The sequence below is a fragment of the Lucilia cuprina genome, chromosome 3, assembly GCF_022045245.1.
Source record: "Lucilia cuprina isolate Lc7/37 chromosome 3, ASM2204524v1, whole genome shotgun sequence".
Taxonomy (NCBI): Eukaryota; Metazoa; Arthropoda; class Insecta; order Diptera; family Calliphoridae; genus Lucilia; species Lucilia cuprina.
In genome coordinates, this window is record NC_060951.1 from 46263093 (window position 1) to 46285508 (window position 22416).

General features: G+C 28.6%; 2 protein-coding genes across 6 annotated transcripts in view; one reads left to right on the top strand and one right to left on the bottom strand.

The window, feature by feature from the left end:
• The window catches only part of LOC111685044 (protein vreteno), a 125851-nt gene extending 116921 nt beyond the window's left edge, over positions 1–8930 (top strand). For all 3 annotated transcript variants that reach the window (XM_046946859.1, XM_046946860.1, XM_046946858.1), the window contains one exon: positions 8725–8930. The gene's annotated coding sequence lies outside the window, so the exon portion shown is untranslated. The remainder of the gene's footprint in view (positions 1–8724) is intronic.
• The window catches only part of LOC111679282 (protein sprint), a 290124-nt gene that overhangs the window by 103601 nt on the left and 164107 nt on the right, over positions 1–22416 (bottom strand). The gene's annotated exons all lie outside the window — the stretch shown is intronic.

Genomic DNA, 22416 nt, shown 5'->3' on the forward strand with positions numbered 1-22416 from the left:
AGCCGCGGATCCAGCACAAGTTTTTTTTTTGGGAGGGCGGGGGACCCTTATACAGTCTAGTCTATAGTCAAGTCTATTGTCTAGTCTATAGTCTAGTCTATAGTCTAGTCTATAGTCTAGTCTATAGTCTAGTCTATAGTCTAGTCTATAGTCTAGTCTATAGTCTAGTCTATAGTCTAGTCTATAGTCTAGTCTATAGTCTAGTCTATAGTCTAGTCTATATATAGTCTAGTCTATAGTCTAGTCTATAGTCTAGTCTATAGTCTAGTCTATAGTCTAGTCTATAGTCTAGTCTATAGTCTAGTCTATAGTCTAGTCTATAGTCTAGTCTATAGTCTAGTCTATAGTCTAGTCTATAGTCTAGTCTATAGTCTAGTCTATAGTCTAGTCTATAGTCTAGTCTATAGTCTAGTCTATAGTCTAGTCTATAGTCTAGTCTATAGTCTAGTCTATAGTCTAGTCTATAGTCTAGTCTATAGTCTAGTCTATAGTCTAGTCTATAGTCTAGTCTATAGTCTAGTCTATAGTCTAGTCTATAGTCTAGTCTATAGTCTAGTCTAGTCTATAGTCTAGTCTATAGTCTAGTCTATAGTCTAGTCTATAGTCTAGTCTATAGTCTAGTCTATAGTCTAGTCTATAGTCTAGTCTATAGTCTAGTCTATAGTCTAGTCTATAGTCTAGTCTATAGTCTAGTCTATAGTCTAGTCTATAGTCTAGTCTATAGTCTAGTCTATAGTAGTCTAGTCTATAGTCTAGTCTATAGTCTAGTCTATAGTCTAGTCTATAGTCTAGTCTATAGTCTAGTCTATAGTCTAGTCTATAGTCTAGTCTATAGTCTAGTCTATAGTCTAGTCTATAGTCTAGTCTATAGTCTAGTCTATAGTCTAGTCTATAGTCTAGTCTATAGTCTAGTCTATAGTCTAGTCTATAGTCTAGTCTATAGTCTAGTCTATAGTCTAGTCTATAGTCTAGTCTATAGTCTAGTCTATAGTCTAGTCTATAGTCTAGTCTATAGTCTAGTCTATAGTCTAGTCTATAGTCTAGTCTATAGTCTAGTCTATAGTCTAGTCTATAGTCTAGTCTATAGTCTAGTCTATAGTCTAGTCTATAGTCTAGTCTATAGTCTAGTCTATAGTCTAGTCTATAGTCTAGTCTATAGTCTAGTCTATAGTCTAGTCTATAGTCTAGTCTATAGTCTAGTCTATAGTTTAGTCTATAGTCTAGTCTATAGTCTAGTCTATAGTCTAGTCTATAGTCTAGTCTATAGTCTAGTCTATAGTCTAGTCTATAGTCTAGTCTATAGTCTAGTCTATAGTCTAGTCTATAGTCTAGTCTATAGTCTAGTCTATAGTCTAGTCTATAGTCTAGTCTATAGTCTAGTCTATAGTCTAGTCTATAGTCTAGTCTATAGTCTAGTCTATAGTCTAGTCTATAGTCTAGTCTATAGTCTAGTCTATAGTCTAGTCTATAGTCTAGTCTATAGTCTAGTCTATAGTCTAGTCTATAGTCTAGTCTATAGTCTAGTCTATAGTCTAGTCTATAGTCTAGTCTATAGTCTAGTCTATAGTCTAGTCTATAGTCTAGTCTATAGTCTAGTCTATAGTCTAGTCTATAGTCTAGTCTATAGTCTAGTCTATAGTCTAGTCTATAGTCTAGTCTATAGTCTAGTCTATAGTCTAGTCTATAGTCTAGTCTATAGTCTAGTCTATAGTCTAGTCTATAGTCTAGTTTATATCCTAGTTTGTAGTCTAATCTATAGTCTAGCCTATGTTGTAGTCTATAGTCTAGTTTATAGTCTAGTCTATAGTCTAGTCTAAAGTCTGGTCTATAGTCTAGTCTAAAGTCTGGTCTATAGTCTAGTCTATAGTCTAATCTAAAGTCTAGTCTATAGTCTAGTCTATAGTCATGTCGATAGTCTAGTCTTTAGTCTATTCTACAGTCTAGTAAATAGTATTTTCTATAGTCTAGTCTGTAGTTTTTTCTTTAGTCTAGTCTATAATTTTTTCTATAGTTTACTGTATAGTCTAGTCTGTAGTGTATTCTAAAGTCTTATTTATGGCCAAGCCATTCAGTCTCTTGCCTAGTCATTGAGGTGCTTTAGCTTTCCAGAAGATTTTTATAATCTGGCATTACTATCGCTTGCCGCAGTTCCACTCTTTCTAAAAATGGACTTTTTATTTTTTAAAGTGGCGTGAGTGTGTGTTTGTTTTTTTTTCTTTAGAATCCACATAAAAATCGCCTTTTATGTATTTTCAAGTATTTTATTTTGTCTCGTATTTGTTATATTTTAGCAACCATTTGATTTTAATGGTTTTCAAAGTTTCATCACCCCACTTTTTTATTGTTAATTTATTTTACCACAATGTTCACTGCTTTTGTGGATTTCATTAGTATTATATCAGAAGTATTATCCACAGGCAACCAGCTAATCCCATTTCATGTTTTGACATTGTTCGGTATGATTTTTTATAGACTTTTAAATATGTTGATTCATTTTTATGATATTCTAAATATGTTAATGTGGATGAAATAAACTTGCCACATATGAATTTAATTACTTTTTAAATAAAATAATTTTTATGATTAAAAGTTCGCTTAACGATTTGTGTTAATTAAGGGATTTTTTTGTAAGAAATTTAAAAATATTCGTTTTTCAAAAAGTTTAATTAGGGTTTTAATTACATAACTAAATAAAGATTGTTTTATTTAATACATTTGGCACACAAAATTCTGGGGTTTTGTTAAAGCACCTGTTCTTTGTTTGCGTTTTTTTGTTACTGCTATCCTGTTATTCAACCACAATTTATGGTTGTTGTATTGTATTCTTTTCTGCCATCCTTTCTTAAATCAATGATATCAAATTACAAATCACTCCACTAACTAACTGTCTTGTCTATCTATCTTTTATATCAAAACTAAAAAAAACACAAGAAGAACATATATATTATTTTTTAGCAAACAAACAGTAGTTCCTTTTTTTTAGAATTCTTTTCAAGATAAAGTTTCTTTCATTATACTTTTTCGATAAAAGTAGCTAAAGAACACATGTCAAAAAAAGTTTTCGTAAAAAAACTATAATATCTGCTTGCAGCATTTAGTGAATGGCAATCATTCAAAAACTATATAGGATTTGTTCTTCATTGAAAGATGTGAAGTGAAATGTATATTTTTTCTTCGTTGCAACAAACAAACAGCAGCAATTTATTGTTTGATGCAAGATTATGGGGAAGTTTGATTGAAATATTTGTGGTCGAATGCATAGAAGAGAAGTAATAGAAAATGTTGAAAAATATAAATGGTTTTTAAAGCAAATTTTAAAAGATATGATATGTAACGGACAAGCAAATTTGTAGAATCCCATAACATAGAAGACTGTTATGATAACTTCGTTAAATGATGAGTGTGCGTTCATATGTTTTTTAGAACTAAAATAAAACTGGAACTGAACTAGAACTGAACTAGAACTGAACTAGAACTAACTAGAACTGAACTAGAACTGAACTAGAACTGAACTAGAACTGAACTAGAACTGAACTAGAACTGAACTAGAACTGAACTAGAACTGAACTAGAACTGAACTAGAACTGAACTAGAACTGAACTAGAACTGAACTAGAACTGAACTAGAACTGAACTAGAACTGAACTAGAACTGAACTAGAACTGAACTAGAACTGAACTAGAACTGAACTGAACTGAACTGAACTAGAACTGAACTAGAACTGAACTAGAACTGAACTAGAACTGAACTAGAACTGAACTAGAACTGAACTAGAACTGAACTAGAACTGAACTAGAACTGAACTAGAACTGAACTAGAACTGAACTAGAACTGAACTAGAACTGAACTAGAACTGAACTAGAACTGAACTAGAACTGAACTAGAACTGAACTAGAACTGAACTAGAACTGATCTAGAACTGAACTAGAACTGAACTAGAATTGAACTAGAATTGAACTAGAACTGAACTAGAACTGAACTAGAATTGAACTAGAACTAAAATAGAACTGAACTAGAACTAAACTAGAACTGAACTTGATCTGAACTAGAACTGAACTAAGAAAATATTTTCCATTATTTTCACAGCTTTTAAAACTCTTTCGTCATGTGATCTTGCCAGATATGTATATATGTATATAACTGAATCCACTTTTTCTAAAAATCAAAAACTTATCTCTTTAAACATCAACCTTGATTTATAATCTGAAATCAATCAAATTTGGTGGGCGTGAAACTTTTACGAGTTTTCCGCAATAAAACAAATTGAATACTAAACAACGAAAATATTTCTTAACATTTGTTAAAAGTCACTGGGGCTTGATGTGTGTGTGTGTTTAAAACAACCCACTAGCAAAAATGTTTTTAACTGCATCAACCCATTCATTATGCGAACGAATGAATATGTGTATTTTTCAAAATAATTTATTAAGAGTGAAATAGAGAAATACTTTGCTACGCACCCCACATTTTAAACATTTATTGTTTCGCATTAGTGATCACATTAATAAGTCGAAATCTGTTATATGAAAAAGAAAAATTTATAAATCTACCAAAAATATCGAAAATTTATAGAATAATACACTCATCGCTAGCAACTCAGTGAAATTGATTAATAGTGTGTTTACACTAACAGAAAATTGCGTTTATTAAAGTATTTTTTGATTTTATGCCAAAGTTAAGTCAAATATAAATTTTTAATTAATTAGTTTATTTATTTGGTAATTATTATTGATTTATCATTTATAAACTTTTATTAAAGGTTTATAAATCAAATTTTCATACAAAATTTGTTCCAATAAACCTCTGATAAATGTTTATGAATAAGGAAATAAATGTTTAATTAAACGTCTTTTAAATATGGTCCAGATTTTGATAAAATTAATTAAAATATTTTTTTTTAATTAGTTATACTACCTATAACTAAAAAATATTGTTAATAACACAATTTTCATCTATAAATCTTTATTATATGTATTTTAAAATTTGTCCATTCACTTTTGAGAGTGCCTGTCTTCGGCGTTATAGGGTCGCATTATTATCGTCATCAACATTACTAATTCTTCTAGTCGTGAGCAGCAGCGACAACAAAAAAATTAAATCAAATATAAAAGAATTCATTTGATGTGAAAATGTATGCGTCTATATGTCTGGCTACTTGGTCGTTTATTCTGTCATAGTTGTCATTTATTTGTTGTTGCTGCTGGTGCTGTTTGTTTATTTTGCCCAAGAAATATTGTTGTTATTCTTGGTGTTGTTCATTGAGTTTGCTTCGAATGTAAACTGTTTATAGAAAAAATATTTTATTTTTTATTTTATGATAATTATTGCAACATTTGTATTCTTTACTCAACTTTTGCTTATTGCTACTTGACTCTTTATTTATTTGTTTAAGGTTTTTTATCAACAATAAATTTATTTATTTTTTGTTAGAATGTCGACAATACTATTGCAACTTTTTGTATTGTGATTGTGTGTTGTTGTTCAAAAAGGTGTCTCGCTGATGACGATGAGTCAGTCAACTAGAACTGAACTAGAATTGAACTAGAACTGAACTAGAACTGAACTAGAACTGAACTAGAACTGAACTAGAACTGAACTAGAACAGAACTAGAACTGAACTAGAACTGAACTAGAACTAGAACTGAACTAGAACTGAACTAGAACTGAACTAGAACTGAACTAGAACTGAACTAGAACTGAACTAGAACTGAACTAGAACTGAACTAGAACTAGAACTGAACTAGAACTGAATTAGAACTGAACTAGAACTTAACTAGATCTGAACTAGAATTGAACTAGAACTGAACTAGAACTGAACTAGAACTGAACTAGAACTGAACTAGAACTGAACTAGAACTGAAATAGAACTGAACTAGAACTGAACTAGAACTGAACTAGAACTGAACTAGAACTGAACTAGAAATGAACTAGAACTGAACTAGAAATGAACTAGAACTGAACTAGAACTAAACTTAAACTGATCTAGAACTAAACTAAAACTGAACTAGAACTGAACTAACACTGAACTAGAACTGAACTAGAACTAAACTAGAACTAAACTAGAACTAAACTAGAACTAAACTAGAACTAGAACTGAACTAGAAGTGAACTAAAACTGAACTAGAACTATACTAGAACTAAACTAGAATTGAACTAGAATTTTACTGAAAGACAGCTGAATCAGAACTGAAATTGTAGGTTTCATTGTAATTGAAATGTTTGCTGGGCTATATGCAACACTTGCCGATGCTGCTGGAGTTGTTGCATTAATACAACTTTTCCTTTGTTATTTATCGCCACAGCAATTTTTCCTCGTTACGTTTAGTAAATTTTTCTTGTATATTTTCTATTACATATTTTTTCTGTTTTCAAAAAGCTTTAAAAGAAAGAAAAGTTGTAAATCTAGTAATTATTTTTTTTCAGATTTTCTTTTACAAAAAAAAAACTGAAAATAAATTATAGAAAAAACGACCACCACAACTAGTATTTATGTTGTTTTTTTTTTCAACATTTATAATCAACATTATTACAATTGAAGTTGTTAGTTAGTTTTTCTTTATCATTACGAGTGTTTTTAGTTTTCTGTTTTGTATTTTGTTGTTTTATGCACTTGTGCTTTGAAATTTATATATATTTTTTTGAAATTGATAAAAACAACAAACGTTTGAGTTAAAAAATTTACTAGTAAATAATAAATGTCGAGATTTGTAAAAAAAAAAATAAATACTATTTGTGTATTTTGTAAATTAAGATTTTGAAAGTGGTTGGAATTGTAAAACAACCAACATCAAAATAATATTGACTGTTGGTATGGCAAATATTGCAACATAGTGGATAACTCTTCTTAGGATATTTTTTTTTATTGAAATACAAATATATTGATTTTGTGGTAACTTTAGATTTTCCATTAACTATAAAGGGAATAATTGAAATTGAACTGAACTAGAACTAGACTATAACTGAATTAGAACAGAACTAGAACAGAACTAGAACAGAACTAGAACAGAACTAGAACAGAACTAGAACAGAACTAGAACAGAACTAGAACAAAACTAGAACAGAACTAGAACAGAACTAGAACAGAACTAGTACAGAACTAGAACAGAACTAGAACTAAACCAGAACTAGAACTAAACCAGAACTGAACTAGAACTGAACTAGAACTGAACTAGAACTGAACTAGAACTGAACTAGAACTGAACTAGAACTGAACTAGAACTGAACTAGAACTGAACTAGAACTGAACTAGAACTGAACTAGAACTGAACTAGAACTGAACTAGAACTGAACTAGAACTGAACTAGAACTGAACTAGAACTGAACTAGAACTGAACTAGAACTGAACTAGAACTGAACTAGAACTGAACTAGAACTGAACTAGAACTGAACTAGAACTGAACTAGAACTGAACTAGAACTGAATTAGAACTGAACTAGAACTGAACTAGAACTGAACTAGAACTAAACTAGAACTTAACTGAACTTAACTGAACTAGAATTGAACTGGAATTGGAACTGAACTAGAACCGACCTGGAACTGAAGTATAAGTGAACTTTAACTGTAAACTTAATGAGTTAACATTAGGGTGCTTTAATCTATAAAGGGAATAATTCACACTCTTGTAGCGTTCGAACTTGAATAACTTTTTTCATTACCTTAACAACATTTTATATTTAAAACCTTTAGAAAACAGCTGTTTTCCCTTAAGTTTTTAACACTAAATCTAACAAATTATCAAAATACTTAATATAAAATTAATGTTTTATTTCTCTCCTAAAGTTTAAACACTAAAATCTAATGCACTTTAAAAAGAAACTATGAATTATTTACTAAATTCTCCTTAAGAATTCCCTTTAAGGGAATGTCTTCCTATCTAACACCACCTTAAATACAAATACATTAATTGCCTTACGAAAACGCCACCTTTAACAGATGTTAAATTATTTAAGACCTCTTTTTATCAGTTCAGTTCAACGTCATTAAACCATTTGCCTCCCTCCCTTTTGATGTAATGTTTTAAACTTAAAATGGTTACGAATTAATTCATGTTTTTATTTGAATTAATAGTTTTCAACTATATATCCGTATTTATTTTTAAATACTTACATAAAAATAAATAAATATTCAACATTTTTCTATTTAAACATCACGTAGAAAAGTAATTTTTTCCCAATTCGTAAAACACGCATTCAAAACATGAAAAATAAAACTACAACGGAACATTAATAAATATAAAACGCTCAACAACTTCATTGAGAAGCCATAAACTTGAAGGGCTTTTCCTTGGTAGACACAAAGCGAGAAGGGGAAGGGAACGTAGGTGTGTGTATGAAGCCAAGGAGAGCGAGGTGTCTAATAGTGCATTGAATTTGTATTAGACACAATACACATGAAAAATGTGCACTATTTTTAAACAAAAATCAACAACAGCAATAACATTTTTTTAGTTTATAGTACGACCACAGGCGGAGTGTTTGAATTAGGCAGTAGTGGTGCAAAATATAGTGACATTTTATTAAACCCCCTTTTTTGAAAAAAAACATCATTTGTTTTTAAATAAATATTAATTTTTATTTTTAAAAACTCTTATTATGTACTTCAATAATCCAAATACTTAGTTTCCTATAGTTTGAAAACAAAATATTACAAAAATTTTACAAATATTCTTAAAATTCTAACTTATTATTGTAATAATTGTGTAAAATTTGTATATTTTTCTTTCCAGAAGCCAAAATGGAGCCTTAAGCAGTAAAAATACTTTGAAAGAAGTCTAAAGGATTCAACAGTTTAGTCTGACAACATCTGTTAGTATTTTCCTATCCTCTATCGTAACAAACAGCAACCAAATGATAGCTTTAAGTCTTTAAATAGAATTTAATATCAACAAAACCTGTTAAAAACAATAAAAATCAATAAATATTTAATTAAAACCTATAAAAACACAAGTTTTATTTATACTTTTACAATCAAAATTAGGTTCCTTTCAAGCTTAATCCTTCAAAATATTAAATTTCTCTTTTAAACCCTTCAAAACGACTCAAAAATCTTAAAAAAACAGTTAAATTCTTTAAATTTTCATTTGAATTGCAAAAAGTCGTTACAATTGCACTAAAACAGATCATTTTGATCTGGCAATGCCCCTTAACGAAATGCTTATTTTTTGATGTTGGCAATGCCGCATTTCGGCCTAATATCAGCGCCATCTATTGGTGACTCAAAATTTGTTTTGCAGATGCAAAATTATGTCGGCCAATAGATGGCGCTGACCAGAGGTCGATCCAGGGTTGCCATCTCTCAGAAATCAATGAATAAGTGGGATTACTTTAAAGTCGAATAACTCGGGAACCAATGGTCCAATCGGAATGTTACTGTTTGCTATCGACAGGGGAACTTAAGGTCTTTCTGAAAATTTTAATTGGCAGGGTTGCCAGGTTTTAAAAGTATGTTAAAATTGACTTTTTTATCTAGGGATGAAGCAATCTAACTTCATAGTCGAATATTAGGGGAACTACTGAACCGATTTGGTTGAAACTATATACTATGGATAGAGGAGATATAGAACTATAAAATTTAATTTGGTAGGGTTGCCAGGTTTTACAAACATGTAAAATATTTCTTATTATTGATGGGAATCAAAACATTGTAACCATTCCGGGAATATTGGACCCACTGGAAGCACTTGAAGGTCTAGATGTCTAGAAAGATTAGGAGATTTAAAAAACCTATTTTGGAAGGGTTGCCAAGTTTACATGAAGAAAAATTGCTAAAAATATGTTGTAATGTTTAATAGACTACAAGTCCCCAATAACTGAACCGATTTTAATGGGACCAGGGTCAACGTTTAGAGCATAAAAAATATTCATAAAAATTAGAATTCCAGAGTTGCCAATAGCATGTGAGTGCTAATTTGTTAACAAAAAGCCGTTGCTAAATTCGCTATGGAAATGCATATTTTTTGATGTTGGCAATGCCGCATTTCGGTCTAAAATCAGCGCCATCTATTGGTGACTCAAAATTTGTTTTGCAGATGCGAAATCATGTCGGCCAATAGATGGCGCTGACCAGAGGTCGATCCAGGGTTGCCATCTCTCAGAAATCAATAAAAAAGTGGGATTATTTTAAAGTCGAATAACTCGGGAACCAATGGTCCAATCGGAATGTTACTGTATGCTATCGACAGGGGAACTTAAGGTCTTTATTAAAATTTTAATTGGCAGGGTTGCCAGGTTTTAAAAGTATGTTAAAATTGATTTTTTATCTAGGGATGAAGAAATCTAACTTCATAGTCAAATATAAGGGGAACTACTGAACCGATTTGGTTGAAACTATATACTATGGATAGAGGAGATATAGAACTATAATATTTAATTTGGTAGGGTTGCCAGGTTTTACAAATATGTAAAATATTTCTTATTATTGATCGGAATCAAAACATTGTAACAATTCCGGGAATAATGGACCCACTGGAAGCACTTGAAGGTCTAGAGGTCTAGAAAGATTAAAAGATTTAAAAAACCTATTTTGGCAGGGTTGCCAAGTTTACATGAAGAAAAATTGCTAAAAATATGTTGTAATGTTTAAAAGACTATAAGTCCCCAATAACTGAACCGATTTTAATGGGACCAGGGTCAACGTTTAGAGCATAAAAAATATTCACAAAAATTAGAATTCCAGAGTTGCCAATAGCATGTGAGTGCTAATTTGTTAACAAAAAGCCGTTGCTAAATTTGCTATGGAAATGCATATTTTTTTGATGTTGGCAATGCCGCATTTCGGCCTAAAATCAGCGCCATCTATTGGTGACTCAAAATTTGTTTTGCAGATGCAAAATTATGTCGGCCAATAGATGGCGCTGACCAGAGGTCGATCCAGGGTTGCCAACTCTCAGAAATCGATGAAAAAGTGGGATTACGTTAAAGTCGAATAACTCGGGAACCAATGGTGCAATCGGAATGTTACTGTATGCTATCGACAGGGGAACTTAAGGTCTTTCTGAAAATTTGAATTGGTAGGGTTGCCAGGTTTTAAAAGTATGTTAAAATTGATTTTTTATCTAGGGATGAAGAAATCTAACTTCATAGTCGAATATTAGGGGAACTACAGAACTGATTTGGTTGAAACTATATACTATGGATAGAGGAGATATAGAACTATAAAATTTAATTTGGTAGAGTTGCCAGGTTTTACAAACAAGTACAATATTTCTTATTATTGATGGGAATCAAAACATTGTAACAATTCCGGGAATATTGGACCCACTGGAAGGACTTGAAGGTCTAGAGGTCTAGAAAGATTAGGAGATTTAAAAAAACCTATTTTGGCAGGGTTGCCAAGTTTACATGAAAAAAAATTGCTAAAAATATGTTGTAATGTTTAATAGACTATAAGTCCCCAATAACTGAACCGATTTTAATGGGACCAGGGTTAACGTTTAAGCATAAAAAAATATTCACAAAAATTAGAATTCCAGAGTTGCCAATAGCATGTGAGTGCTAATTTGTTAACAAAAAGCCGTTGCTAAATTTGCTAAAATCAGCGCCATCTATTGGTGACTCAAAATTTGTTTTGCAGATGAAAAATCATGTCGGCCAATAGATGGCGCTGACCATAGGTCGATCCAGGGTTGCCATCTCTCAGAAATCTAAGAAAAAGTGGGATTATTTAAAAGTGGAATAACTCGGGAACCAAGGGTCCAAGCGGAATGCTACTATATGCTATCGATAGGGGAACTAAAAGTCTTTCTGAAAATTTTAATTGGCAGGGTTGCCAGGTCTTAGCAATAGATTAAAATTGTTTTTTTATCTATGGATAAAGCAATCTAACTTCATAGTCGAATATCGGGGGAACTACAGGACTGATTTTAATGAAACCATATACTATGAATAGAGAAGGTATATAATTATAAAATTTAGTTTAGTAGGGTTGCCATATGTAACAAAGAAGTAAAATATTTCCTATTATGAATGGGAAAGAAACATTGTTATAATACCGGGAATAGTGGAGCCACTAAAAGCACTTAAAGGATCAGGGGTCAAAAAAGATTAAGGGATTTAAAAAAAATCTATTTTGACAGGATTGCCAAGTTCACATTAAGAAAAATTGCTTAAAACATGCTATAATGTTTAATACACCATAAGTTCATAATAACTAAACCGATTTTAATGGGATGTAAGTCCATGTGTAGAGCACGAAAAAAATTCACAAAAATTAGATTTCCAGGGTTGACAATAGCACATAAATGCTGATATTTCAACAAAAACTTTTAAACAAAAACTTTGCTATGGAAATGCATGATTTTTGATGTTTGGCGGATCAGATTTAGCAATAATTCTGCTAAAATTGGACCCACCCGAAGCAGTTAAAGTTTAGGTTTCCAGTAAGACTGTGGGATTTAAAATAAGATATCTTAACAGGGTTGCCAAGTTTACGTCAAGACTAAGAAAGATGTTAAAAAGGAATTTACTCAGGAACCAAAAACCGTTTGGGAAGATAGAAAATTGCTAGTATTTTATACTTCACTGTTTCATGTACCTACACGTTCATTTAAAATGCAAATTTGAATAAAATTTATTTTAAATGAATTGACTTGACTATTTATTTATAACTTTTTCTTTGAATGAATGAATGTTTTTTTTTAAGCAAACAAATATGCAAGTGTTAAGGTGTTAATTTGTTATTGTGTAGTTTATTTTTTTAAATGTGCAGTAAAATCAGTTCAATTTGGTTAATTTAGATGTGGGTCTAAGAACTGCATTTAATATAAACAAAATGTTGTAGTAATTTTTCACGTTTTGAAAATAATATAATAAAAAACACAACAGAGAAATTGTAGGTGGTTGGTTGAATGGTTTCATTTATTTATACGAATTGAAAGAAACTAATAAAACAAAAAACTTGAACGGTGTGTTTTTTCATAAACAGGTTTAAATGCATTTAAACAACATACTGGTTAAAAAATACTTAATAAAATGCCTTAATTCTGGTTACATTTTCTCTTTAAAATTTTATTTTCATCTTTAGACAACCAGTATCGATAAAATGGCTCTTACTGAAAGTTGTAAGAATTTATAAATAAGAAACTACTTCAAATACATAATAAGAAAAAAAAAGAAAAAATCCAAAAATAATGAAAGAAATGCAAAGCAGAGAAATTTGTAACACGCGCATTGAACACAGTAAAAAGTTTAACGAGCCATGCCACTGCTGTGATATGTTGTTGTTTTTTTGGTTTTTCGCTTTACAACATCTTTATGCAGTTGGGCAGACAATGTTGCAGCAGCAGTAGCACAAGTTGTAAACAGAAACAGGAAACTACAGTTACCGTTACAGTACATAACACGTTAAAAAGTAAATGTATAAAATAGCCATGGTGGTTAAAGAAACGCCAAACTTTAAGACCAGTTTTTCTTTTAAGCTTCATTCAAGTTGGAATCCATTTAACACAAACAAACTTTATGTTGTTTTTTTTTCACGGAATTTTCTTTAACATTCTATTTTGGCTATTTTTCTTTTGTTATTTTTTTGGCTTTAAATACGACCTTAGAATAGATTCCTTTGAATACAAATATCGTGCCACCACATTTGCAACAACGACCTAACCAAAAAGCATGCAGATCTTTTAAGTTGTGATATACAAAATGCAGCCAGGCAGTATTAAAGTATTTCCTGCTTAAAGTCAAAATAAACGACGTTTCACAATTGCCTCACAGAGATGGTTCAATGGTGGCTGCTTGTAAAACTAAATTACAGAATGCCTTTCGAAAAAATCGCCTTACCATCTCTACATTCATGCATTCATTCATTGTGTCTATAAGCTTATGCAACTTGTGGCAAGTCACGTACAAGACAACATTTTGCGTTTTATGAGTAAAATGCAAGAAATAAGACGCAAAAAAAGTTGAATTTTTTGCGCGAATATTTTCCTTTTTGTTGCGCAAAAATTATGAATGTTTAAGGAGAGATTTATGTGTATGAAACTTTTATTACAGGGAATATGTCTTTAAAATAATTATATTTGTTTATGAATTTCAAAATTTATTATAATTTGAGGTAAAAATTTCAGCACGAGGTTTTAAAATGCACTTATTAAAGTAAATTTAAACTAGTTAATAACTTTAAAAAACTTTGACAATTATACACAAAGAAAATAACCGAAAGAAAAGTACCAAAATTGATACAATTTCTTGTCAAAAGTGAGCTTACAACGTCTGTTAACATTTAGACAATGGATGTGTATAAAATTTAAATAACAAACAGTTATCATTTTGGCTACAAACCGTTGTAATTTTGACAAGGCATCGTTGTCATTTTATTGTGTGTTTTTTATATTCTTGTTGTTGATTGGAGAACTAGCCGTGCATACTTTGGCAATTGGTTTTATTGAAAAATTATAAAAACTTTGATGTCAATTCAGTAACACTTTTTTTTATAAAATTTGATGTCAATTCAGTAACACTTTTTTTATAAAATTTTTGGCGAATGAGTTTTCCTGAATAAAAAACAAAACATTAAAATGCTAAATAGCGAAGTGATAAGTTCCAACATAATCAGAATCTGATTATTTTGCTCGGTAAAGCTTTTTTTAGATTAAAAATTTAAATTTTTTTTTAGGAAAGAATAGACAGAATCCTATAATTGTTTTATTATAAATTTTCTTTGAAAAAAAGTGATCAAAATCTCACAATTCTCTCTATAGAAAAAAAATCTATTAAAATCATTTAATATATTTTCAAATAATAGATATTTTCATCATATTATTGATCAGCATCTGCTATATCTTCTTTTGTTCTCTTGTTTTTGTTTAGGGATCATGGATTAGAATTTAATATTTTTTCATTAGAAAACAGAGATCAGAATCAGATCGTGTTCCTTTCGAAATCTTAATCAGAGTCTGGTATTTTTTCTGATCTGATGACTTCTTTCTTTATCAAATCTGAAAAGTTTACCTTTGATCACTTTTTTCTTTAATAAAATTTATTAGAATCTTATTATTAATTTTTAAGATAACACTGATCAGAAGCAGATCGATTTCCTTTAGAAACTTTGATCAGAGTCTGGTATTTTTTCTGATCTGATGATCTTTTTTTTTCAGAATCTGATCCCATTACCTCTATGAAAGCTTCATCAGAGATTTTTCTGATCTGATGACCTCTTTCTTTAACACATTTTTTCAGAATCTGATCACTTATTCTTTATGAAAAGTTCATTAGAAACTGATCACTTTTTTCTCTAGTAAAATTTATAAGAATTTAATAATTTATTTTTAAGAAAACACTGATCATGAGCAGATCGTTTTCCTTTAGAAACCTTGATCAGAATCTGATAATTTATCTGTTTTTATGACCTTTTTCTTAAACAAAATATTTTGATCTGATCACTTGATATCTATGAAAAGTTTATCTGAGTCTGATCACTTTATCTTTAGGAAAATTTATAAGAATCTAAACATTTATCTTTAATAATCCTTGATAATTTTTGTAAATTTTAAATATATTAATATTTAAAAACACTGATCAGAATAAGATTGTTTTCCTGTGAAAACTTTGATCAGATTCTGGTCTTCATTTTATGGAAAACATTAAACCATTTTTTCAAACTTTCTTATCACTTTATCTTTTAAACCTGATGATCTATTTCTTTAGCAAAAATTAATCAAAATCTGATAACTTTTTCTTTCTGAATAGTTCATCAAATTCTGATAAGTTTTTCTTTAAGAAAATTTATAAAAATCTAATAATTTATCTTTAAGAAAACTTGTTTCATATTGTAACTTTAAAATTTATTAATCTTTATTTTACTTTAAATTTTTTACCATTTATGTATTTGATATTTAATTTTTAATTCGTTTTTTAAAAGTTATTTATAATTTATAAGATCTGCAGCATAAAGCTTTTCAATTAGAATTTATTTTCTATACAAAGCAAAAAAAAAAAATTTACATAAAACTTTGGCAAGGCAGATAACCTTGTACAAGTACAAATAATATTCACAAAACTCTATATAAGGCTAACCACAACGAGTGATCGGAGAAGTGTTAACAGTTCGATAAAGGAATAAAGTCATTAAAGTAAGGAATTGCTTAAATGTTATTATAAACAAGAGATAAGTCTTTGCTTGTTTACATTTCACTATCTATGATTACTTTCAGCAAGACTAGTCTTGCTTTAGTTCTGCTGATGAATTTTTAATTTTGCAAATATGCTGAAAAAAGTCCTTACTTTTTAGACAGTTTTCAACAGATTTAAAAAACTAATTTGAAGATAAATATTATCCTTAAGTCCCTTTAAATTCCTTTAACTTTACATTCCTTTAAATCGCCGCAAACTTTGTGCATTACTGGTTTTATATACACTTAAGACTAGAATGCATGCAGCAACAAAAAAAAGCCAAACACAACTGACTGCAGTTTGTTTCTATAATCCCACATTTAAAAATATATATTGCACTATTGAAATTCAATAAAAATAGCCATAAAATAACAAACAAAATCTGCCATAATTCCAAACAAAAAGCACCAAAATAATAAAATAATAATAATAACTATTTATATTGAAAAAATCTTTTGGCTTAAACAAATAACACCAAATATACATAAAACAGAAACAGAATTTTTAAAGCAAAAACTTTTAAATGTATAATGAGGCTAAACAAATGCATGTATTTAACAGAGAAAAAAATAACCAAACAACAAATGAGTTCTTTCAACTTTTGGCATCCTCTAGAGAGGATTAACAGATAAATAGATAAAAAACATAACATGTACATTTAAATTCTAAATAAAACTTATTGGTTTACATATAATTTATAAAAGATCTTTTTTATTTTTCCTTTAAGATAAAACATAACTGACCACAGTTAAATTAAAAAAAAAAACATTATTTATTGTTTATATTTAAAACATTAATGTTTAGCTTTTTTTATGTAACCAAATTTAGGTGCGGTTTTGTTGTATTTATTTTAGTGGATTTTTTTCCATCATATACAGGGTGTTTGCTTCATTTAATTTTTGTTTGAAATTAATAAGTTATTTAAAACTGCTGTTGAAAAAAAATGTTTCAAAGCAGCCGCCTTAACATATGTTTTGGCTTAAAAATTCTGTTGCTGCTTTTTTATCTTGACATAAACATTACCCACATAAATGAGGTTTCGTTTAAAACAGGAAAAAACTTTTCATTTTAAATTAAACAATGTTGGCCTTTGTTTATGTTGAAAATATGAACATTTATGAACTTTTCTTTTTTTTCAATTTATATGATTAAGTACTTTAAAGAAATTAATTGTTTATAGTTATGAGAACTTTTTTGAAAAATTTTAATTTTTGTTCCATGAAAAATCGATCAAAATTTTATCCAAATCTTACAATTTTCCTTAGGAAAGGTCGATCACGGTCTGATCATTGAGATCAGAATTTGATAATATTTGTGTTAAGTGAAAATTGACCAGAATTTGATCATTATATTCTTTGGAAAAAATTGAACAGAATGATCGGTGTTTTCCACAGAAAAAATGTATTAGATCAAAATCAGTTCTTAACAGAAAATTGATTTGATCAGAACCAGATCACTATTTTCTTAAAGAAAATTTCATCCAAATCTGATCACTTTTTCATTAGGAAAAATTTATCAGAAACTGATTACTTTTTCCTTTATCAGCAGCTGATCATTTTTATTCTTTAGGAGAAATTGATCAGTAGCTGATCACTTTTTTCTGTAGGAGAAATCATTGATTAGAATTTGATCATCTTTTCGATATAAAACATTGATCTCTTAAGGAAAAATTATTAAGAATTTGAATCTGAAAGGTCGATATTCGATTTTGATTAGAATTAAATAACTTTTGTCTTAAGGAAAAATTTACCAGAATATGATCATATTTTTTTTGGAAAAAATTTATCAGAATGTGATCGGTCAGGAAAAAGTGATAAGATCAGAATCAGATCTGATCAGAAAATTGATTTGATCAGAATCAGTTTCCTTTTTTTTAAATTTTATCTTATCACTTTTTCTTTAGGAAATATTGATGAGAAACTGATTACTTTTTCCTTTATCAGCAGCTGATCACTTTTTTCTTTAGGTAAAATTGATCAACAGCTGATCACCTTTTCTTTATGAAACCATGATTAGAATTTGATCACTTTTTTCAAAAAATTTAGGATCTGATAAAATTTTTATTTAGGGAAAAATTTCACAAATTCTTTGATTTCGAAAAAGTTTTGAAATATTTTTTTCTTTTAAAAACAAATAACAGCTGATCACTTTTTTGTAAAAATTTCTCAACAGCTGATCAAAGTATTCTTTATGATTATTGATTAAACCTTGATCAACTTTTCATTATGAAACATTGATCTGAATTTTATCTCTTTTTTCTTTAGGAAAACATTTATAAGGAACCGATCTCTTTATGAAAAATTAATAATAATGTGATCAAATTTTTCTTTATGGAAAATTTTACAAATTTTTATCCCTTTTAGATTTAGAGAAAACTCTGAAATTTTTTTCTGTAGAAAAAGTAGTTTTTATGAAAAATATAAAATATACAAATTTTTGTTTAAGAAATATTAAACAGACTGTGATCACTTGATCTTTAAGAAAACTTAATCCTTAACTGATCACTTAAGATCCTAATTAGTATCTGATTAGTCTTTTCTCTAAGAAGATGTTATGCAAATCTGATCACTTTTTCTTTATGGATCATAAAATTAACACTTTTTTCTTTCTGAACAAAATTATGAGAATCTGGTACCTATAGGAAAAATTAAGAGGAATCTGATCGAATTTTTCTTTTGGAAAAAAATTGATTTTAAAAAAATTCTTAATCATTTTTCTGTACAAAGGAAATTTTTTTTAAGAAAAATTTATCAAAATATAAAAAAATATTTAACAAATAATGAGCAGAATCTAATCACTTGATCTTTAAGAAAAATTTATAAAACATAAATTTATGATAATTTGATTATTATTTTTTTTAGGAAAATTTATCAGAATCTCATTAATTAAATATTTAGAAAAAATAATTTCTTTACGAAAAATGTAATAATTTATCTTTAAAAAAAAGAAATATCTCATCAGTTTTTATTAAGCAAAGTTGATCAGTTTTCTCTATGACAAAATGATCAAAATCTTTCCCTAATCTTTCAACTTTTAAATATCAAACTTAGAATTAACAAAGTTTCTCCAAAATAAATTTGTTTTTATAAAACAACCCAGCAAAAACTGGGTAATGGCTTTCAATTGTAATTACTTACCTAACAACATACCTTCCAATGACTACTAGATATCGCCTGGATTACATAGGAGTAGTCTAATAAGGTCTTACTAATAATGTATTATATAAATACTTTCTAATTCATTAGTCGTCTTGCCAGTAAAGATATAGAAGCTGTATAAGTTTTTTTCATGCGATTTATAAAGACAACTTTTTCTAATTACTTGTAATCGTTTGTGGTAAGTACTTGCCTCCAATGACATCACCGTGTTAAAATAGTGACTTAAAATGCTATTGTGTAAGTAAATTTAAGCATTTTAACTCCTTACATGGTAATGAAAGTTTTTACTGGGAAGTAATATGATATGCCGCCTTTCAAAAAATTTCTAACTTTTTATAAAATTAATTAACATTAATTTATTAAAAAAATGTCTAGCGGCGGCAGCCTCTCTCTCACTTTAGCCATTATCAAACTAATATTGACAACTGTCATATTAATAAAAAAAATGAATTTGTCTACAATAAATATTTATCTAAAATATGTAGTTAATTGCAATGGTATAGCTCAAGGTGTTGCATCTCTAAAAACTTGGACTTAAGTCTAAAAGCAACAACAACAACAAAATGCTTTATTTTTAACACACTTTAATTGTGCTGCATGTAGACGACATGCATGCATGCATGCATGAGTGCATTCATTAGAATGAATTTAAAATACTAGCAATAATATTGTCTGTCTATCAGTCATTATGTTTATAAAAGTTGTTCTATGTAGAAATGAGAAAACTAAAATAACAACAAAATTCAACCGGTTTAATTAAGATTAAATGTATAGTTTACATATTGAGAATGAAATTTACATAGTATTAATGAAACTTTAAAAGATAACTGTTATTTATGAGTATATTAAATAATAAGAATTCTTTAGTAACAAATTCAAATTTTATAGTTTTTTTTTGGGATCTATTAAAAGAAAGTGTTGGTAATTTTAACTGCCCACTGGAAAATGTTTGTGTTAATTTCTAAATTCTGTGGGTTTTTCTTTAAAGATTTTCTTTTAGAAATTCTTTATATGTAGATATTTTGTAACATAAAAGTTTTATGTGTATTTGAGTTATTGATATTTTATTTTTTTAATTAATAAGTTGGCGTTTCAATGCTGCTGAGTTGAGTTGAGATTTATGCATGTTTTGTAAACAAATCACGCCAACTCTTAAATAAATAACTACGCTTTTTTTTACAAAACTTTTTTTGTTAATTTATTTCTCTATAATAAAATAACTTTTTTATTTAATTTATTTGTATGTACTTCTTATATATATATAAACATACATACATGAGAAATAGTTAGTTTAGGTTTTGGGAAGTTGGCTGGTTTTGGTTGATTTGGTTTAAGGCGTTTGTTTGGGTTTCAGTGGGTGTTAAAGTTTTATGCTAAATTGGCCTTAAACATAAATTGATATTATAAATTTAAAGGCTTATAAATCGTTATACAAAAACAACTACAATAACACAAAAAACCTACGAAATTTATTAAAAACTTGATATACATTTGTTTACAAAACAAAAACTTATAAGATATTGGTATTGAATTTATGTTGGTGTTTTTGTAATTTATATATTTGATATCTTTCTAAAAAGACATCATATAGAGTTGGCTGTTTTATGTTTTTTTTTAGGATTTTGTTACTTCATTAGGCCCTAAGCCTTTTGAAGACAAACAAAAAAAAACACAGAGGAAACAGCTACAGATAAATAATCAGATAAACTTTTGTATGCTGTTTTTGGGGAGCAACTTCCGTTTGCTAAAAAAGCACCAGCAAAATATATATTATAAACAACTTGAAGTTTTCTCCAACATTTATAATTACGTTTTAGTCTAAGATTTTTTTTTTGCTTTACTTAACTTACACACGTGTTTGTATAAGAATTCTTTTGCATTACGTATGTAAAACTCCCACACTTATACTCCCTGGGATTTCGGTACTGCCTTTTGATTACCTGTTAAGGCATTTAACAAGTCCACCATATAAAGTCATCATTATGTATGAGCTGTCTAAAACACAATGATGGTTTTTAATCGCAAAATATATTTAATAATAATAAAAAAAATATTCTTTTCAAAATTCACAACATGTTCTCTTCAAGCTACTGAAATAATAATAATAATCGCAAAATAATTGTAATTATAAATATTTATATAGAAAATTTCTTAATCTTTTTAGACTTTTATGAAAGAACGGTGGGTTAGAAGAAGACTTTGGTGAATAAATTGTTAATACAATATTTTTGTTTACTTTTAATTTAAAAAAACAAAAATTGATAATTATCTGAACTTAAACAAAAAATATGATCCTTATTTGATCACATTTCTTAAAGATCTGATAAAGAGAAAATGATCAAAATTTGATTATTTGAAAATATGATGAGAATCTGATTATTTAGGAAAATGAAATCGAAATTTCATAATTCTTCTCTAGAAAACTTTCATCACTTTTCTTTAGTAAAATATGATCAGAATCTGATAACTTTTCTTTAGGAAAATATGATCAGAAACTGATCACTTTTCTTTAGAAAAATATGATCAGAATCTGATCACTTTTCATTAGGAAAATGTTGTTGGAATCAGATCACTTTTCTTTAGGAAAATGTGACAGATTCTGATGACTTTTCTTTAGAAATATGTGATGAAATCTTGAGCACTTTTCTTAGGAAAATGAGATCAAAATCTTATCACTTTTCTTTAGGAAAATGTGATCTGCATCTGATCAATTTTCTTAAGAAATATGTGATTAGAATATAAACACTTTTTTTAGGATTATGTGATCGTAATCTGATTAATGTTCATTAGAGAAAATGTTATCAGAATCAGATCACTTTTCTTTAGGAAAATGTGATCAGAATCTGATGACTTTTCTTTAGGATAATGTGATCAGAATCTGATCACTTTTTTATGAATATGTCAGATCAGAATCAAATCACTTTTCTTTACGAAAATGTGATCACAAGAAAATAAATCTTAATCTGAATCACTGAGCAGAATCTGTCACATTTGAAAAGAAGAAAATTTTTAAAAAACTTATAATTTTTTAGGAATATTTTGAGTAAATATATTTAGATTATTATCAAATACTTTTTTTAGGGAATTATAATCCGAATCTATTCAAACACTTGTTTTATTGAATAAAATATTAGAATATGATCCGTAAAGAGA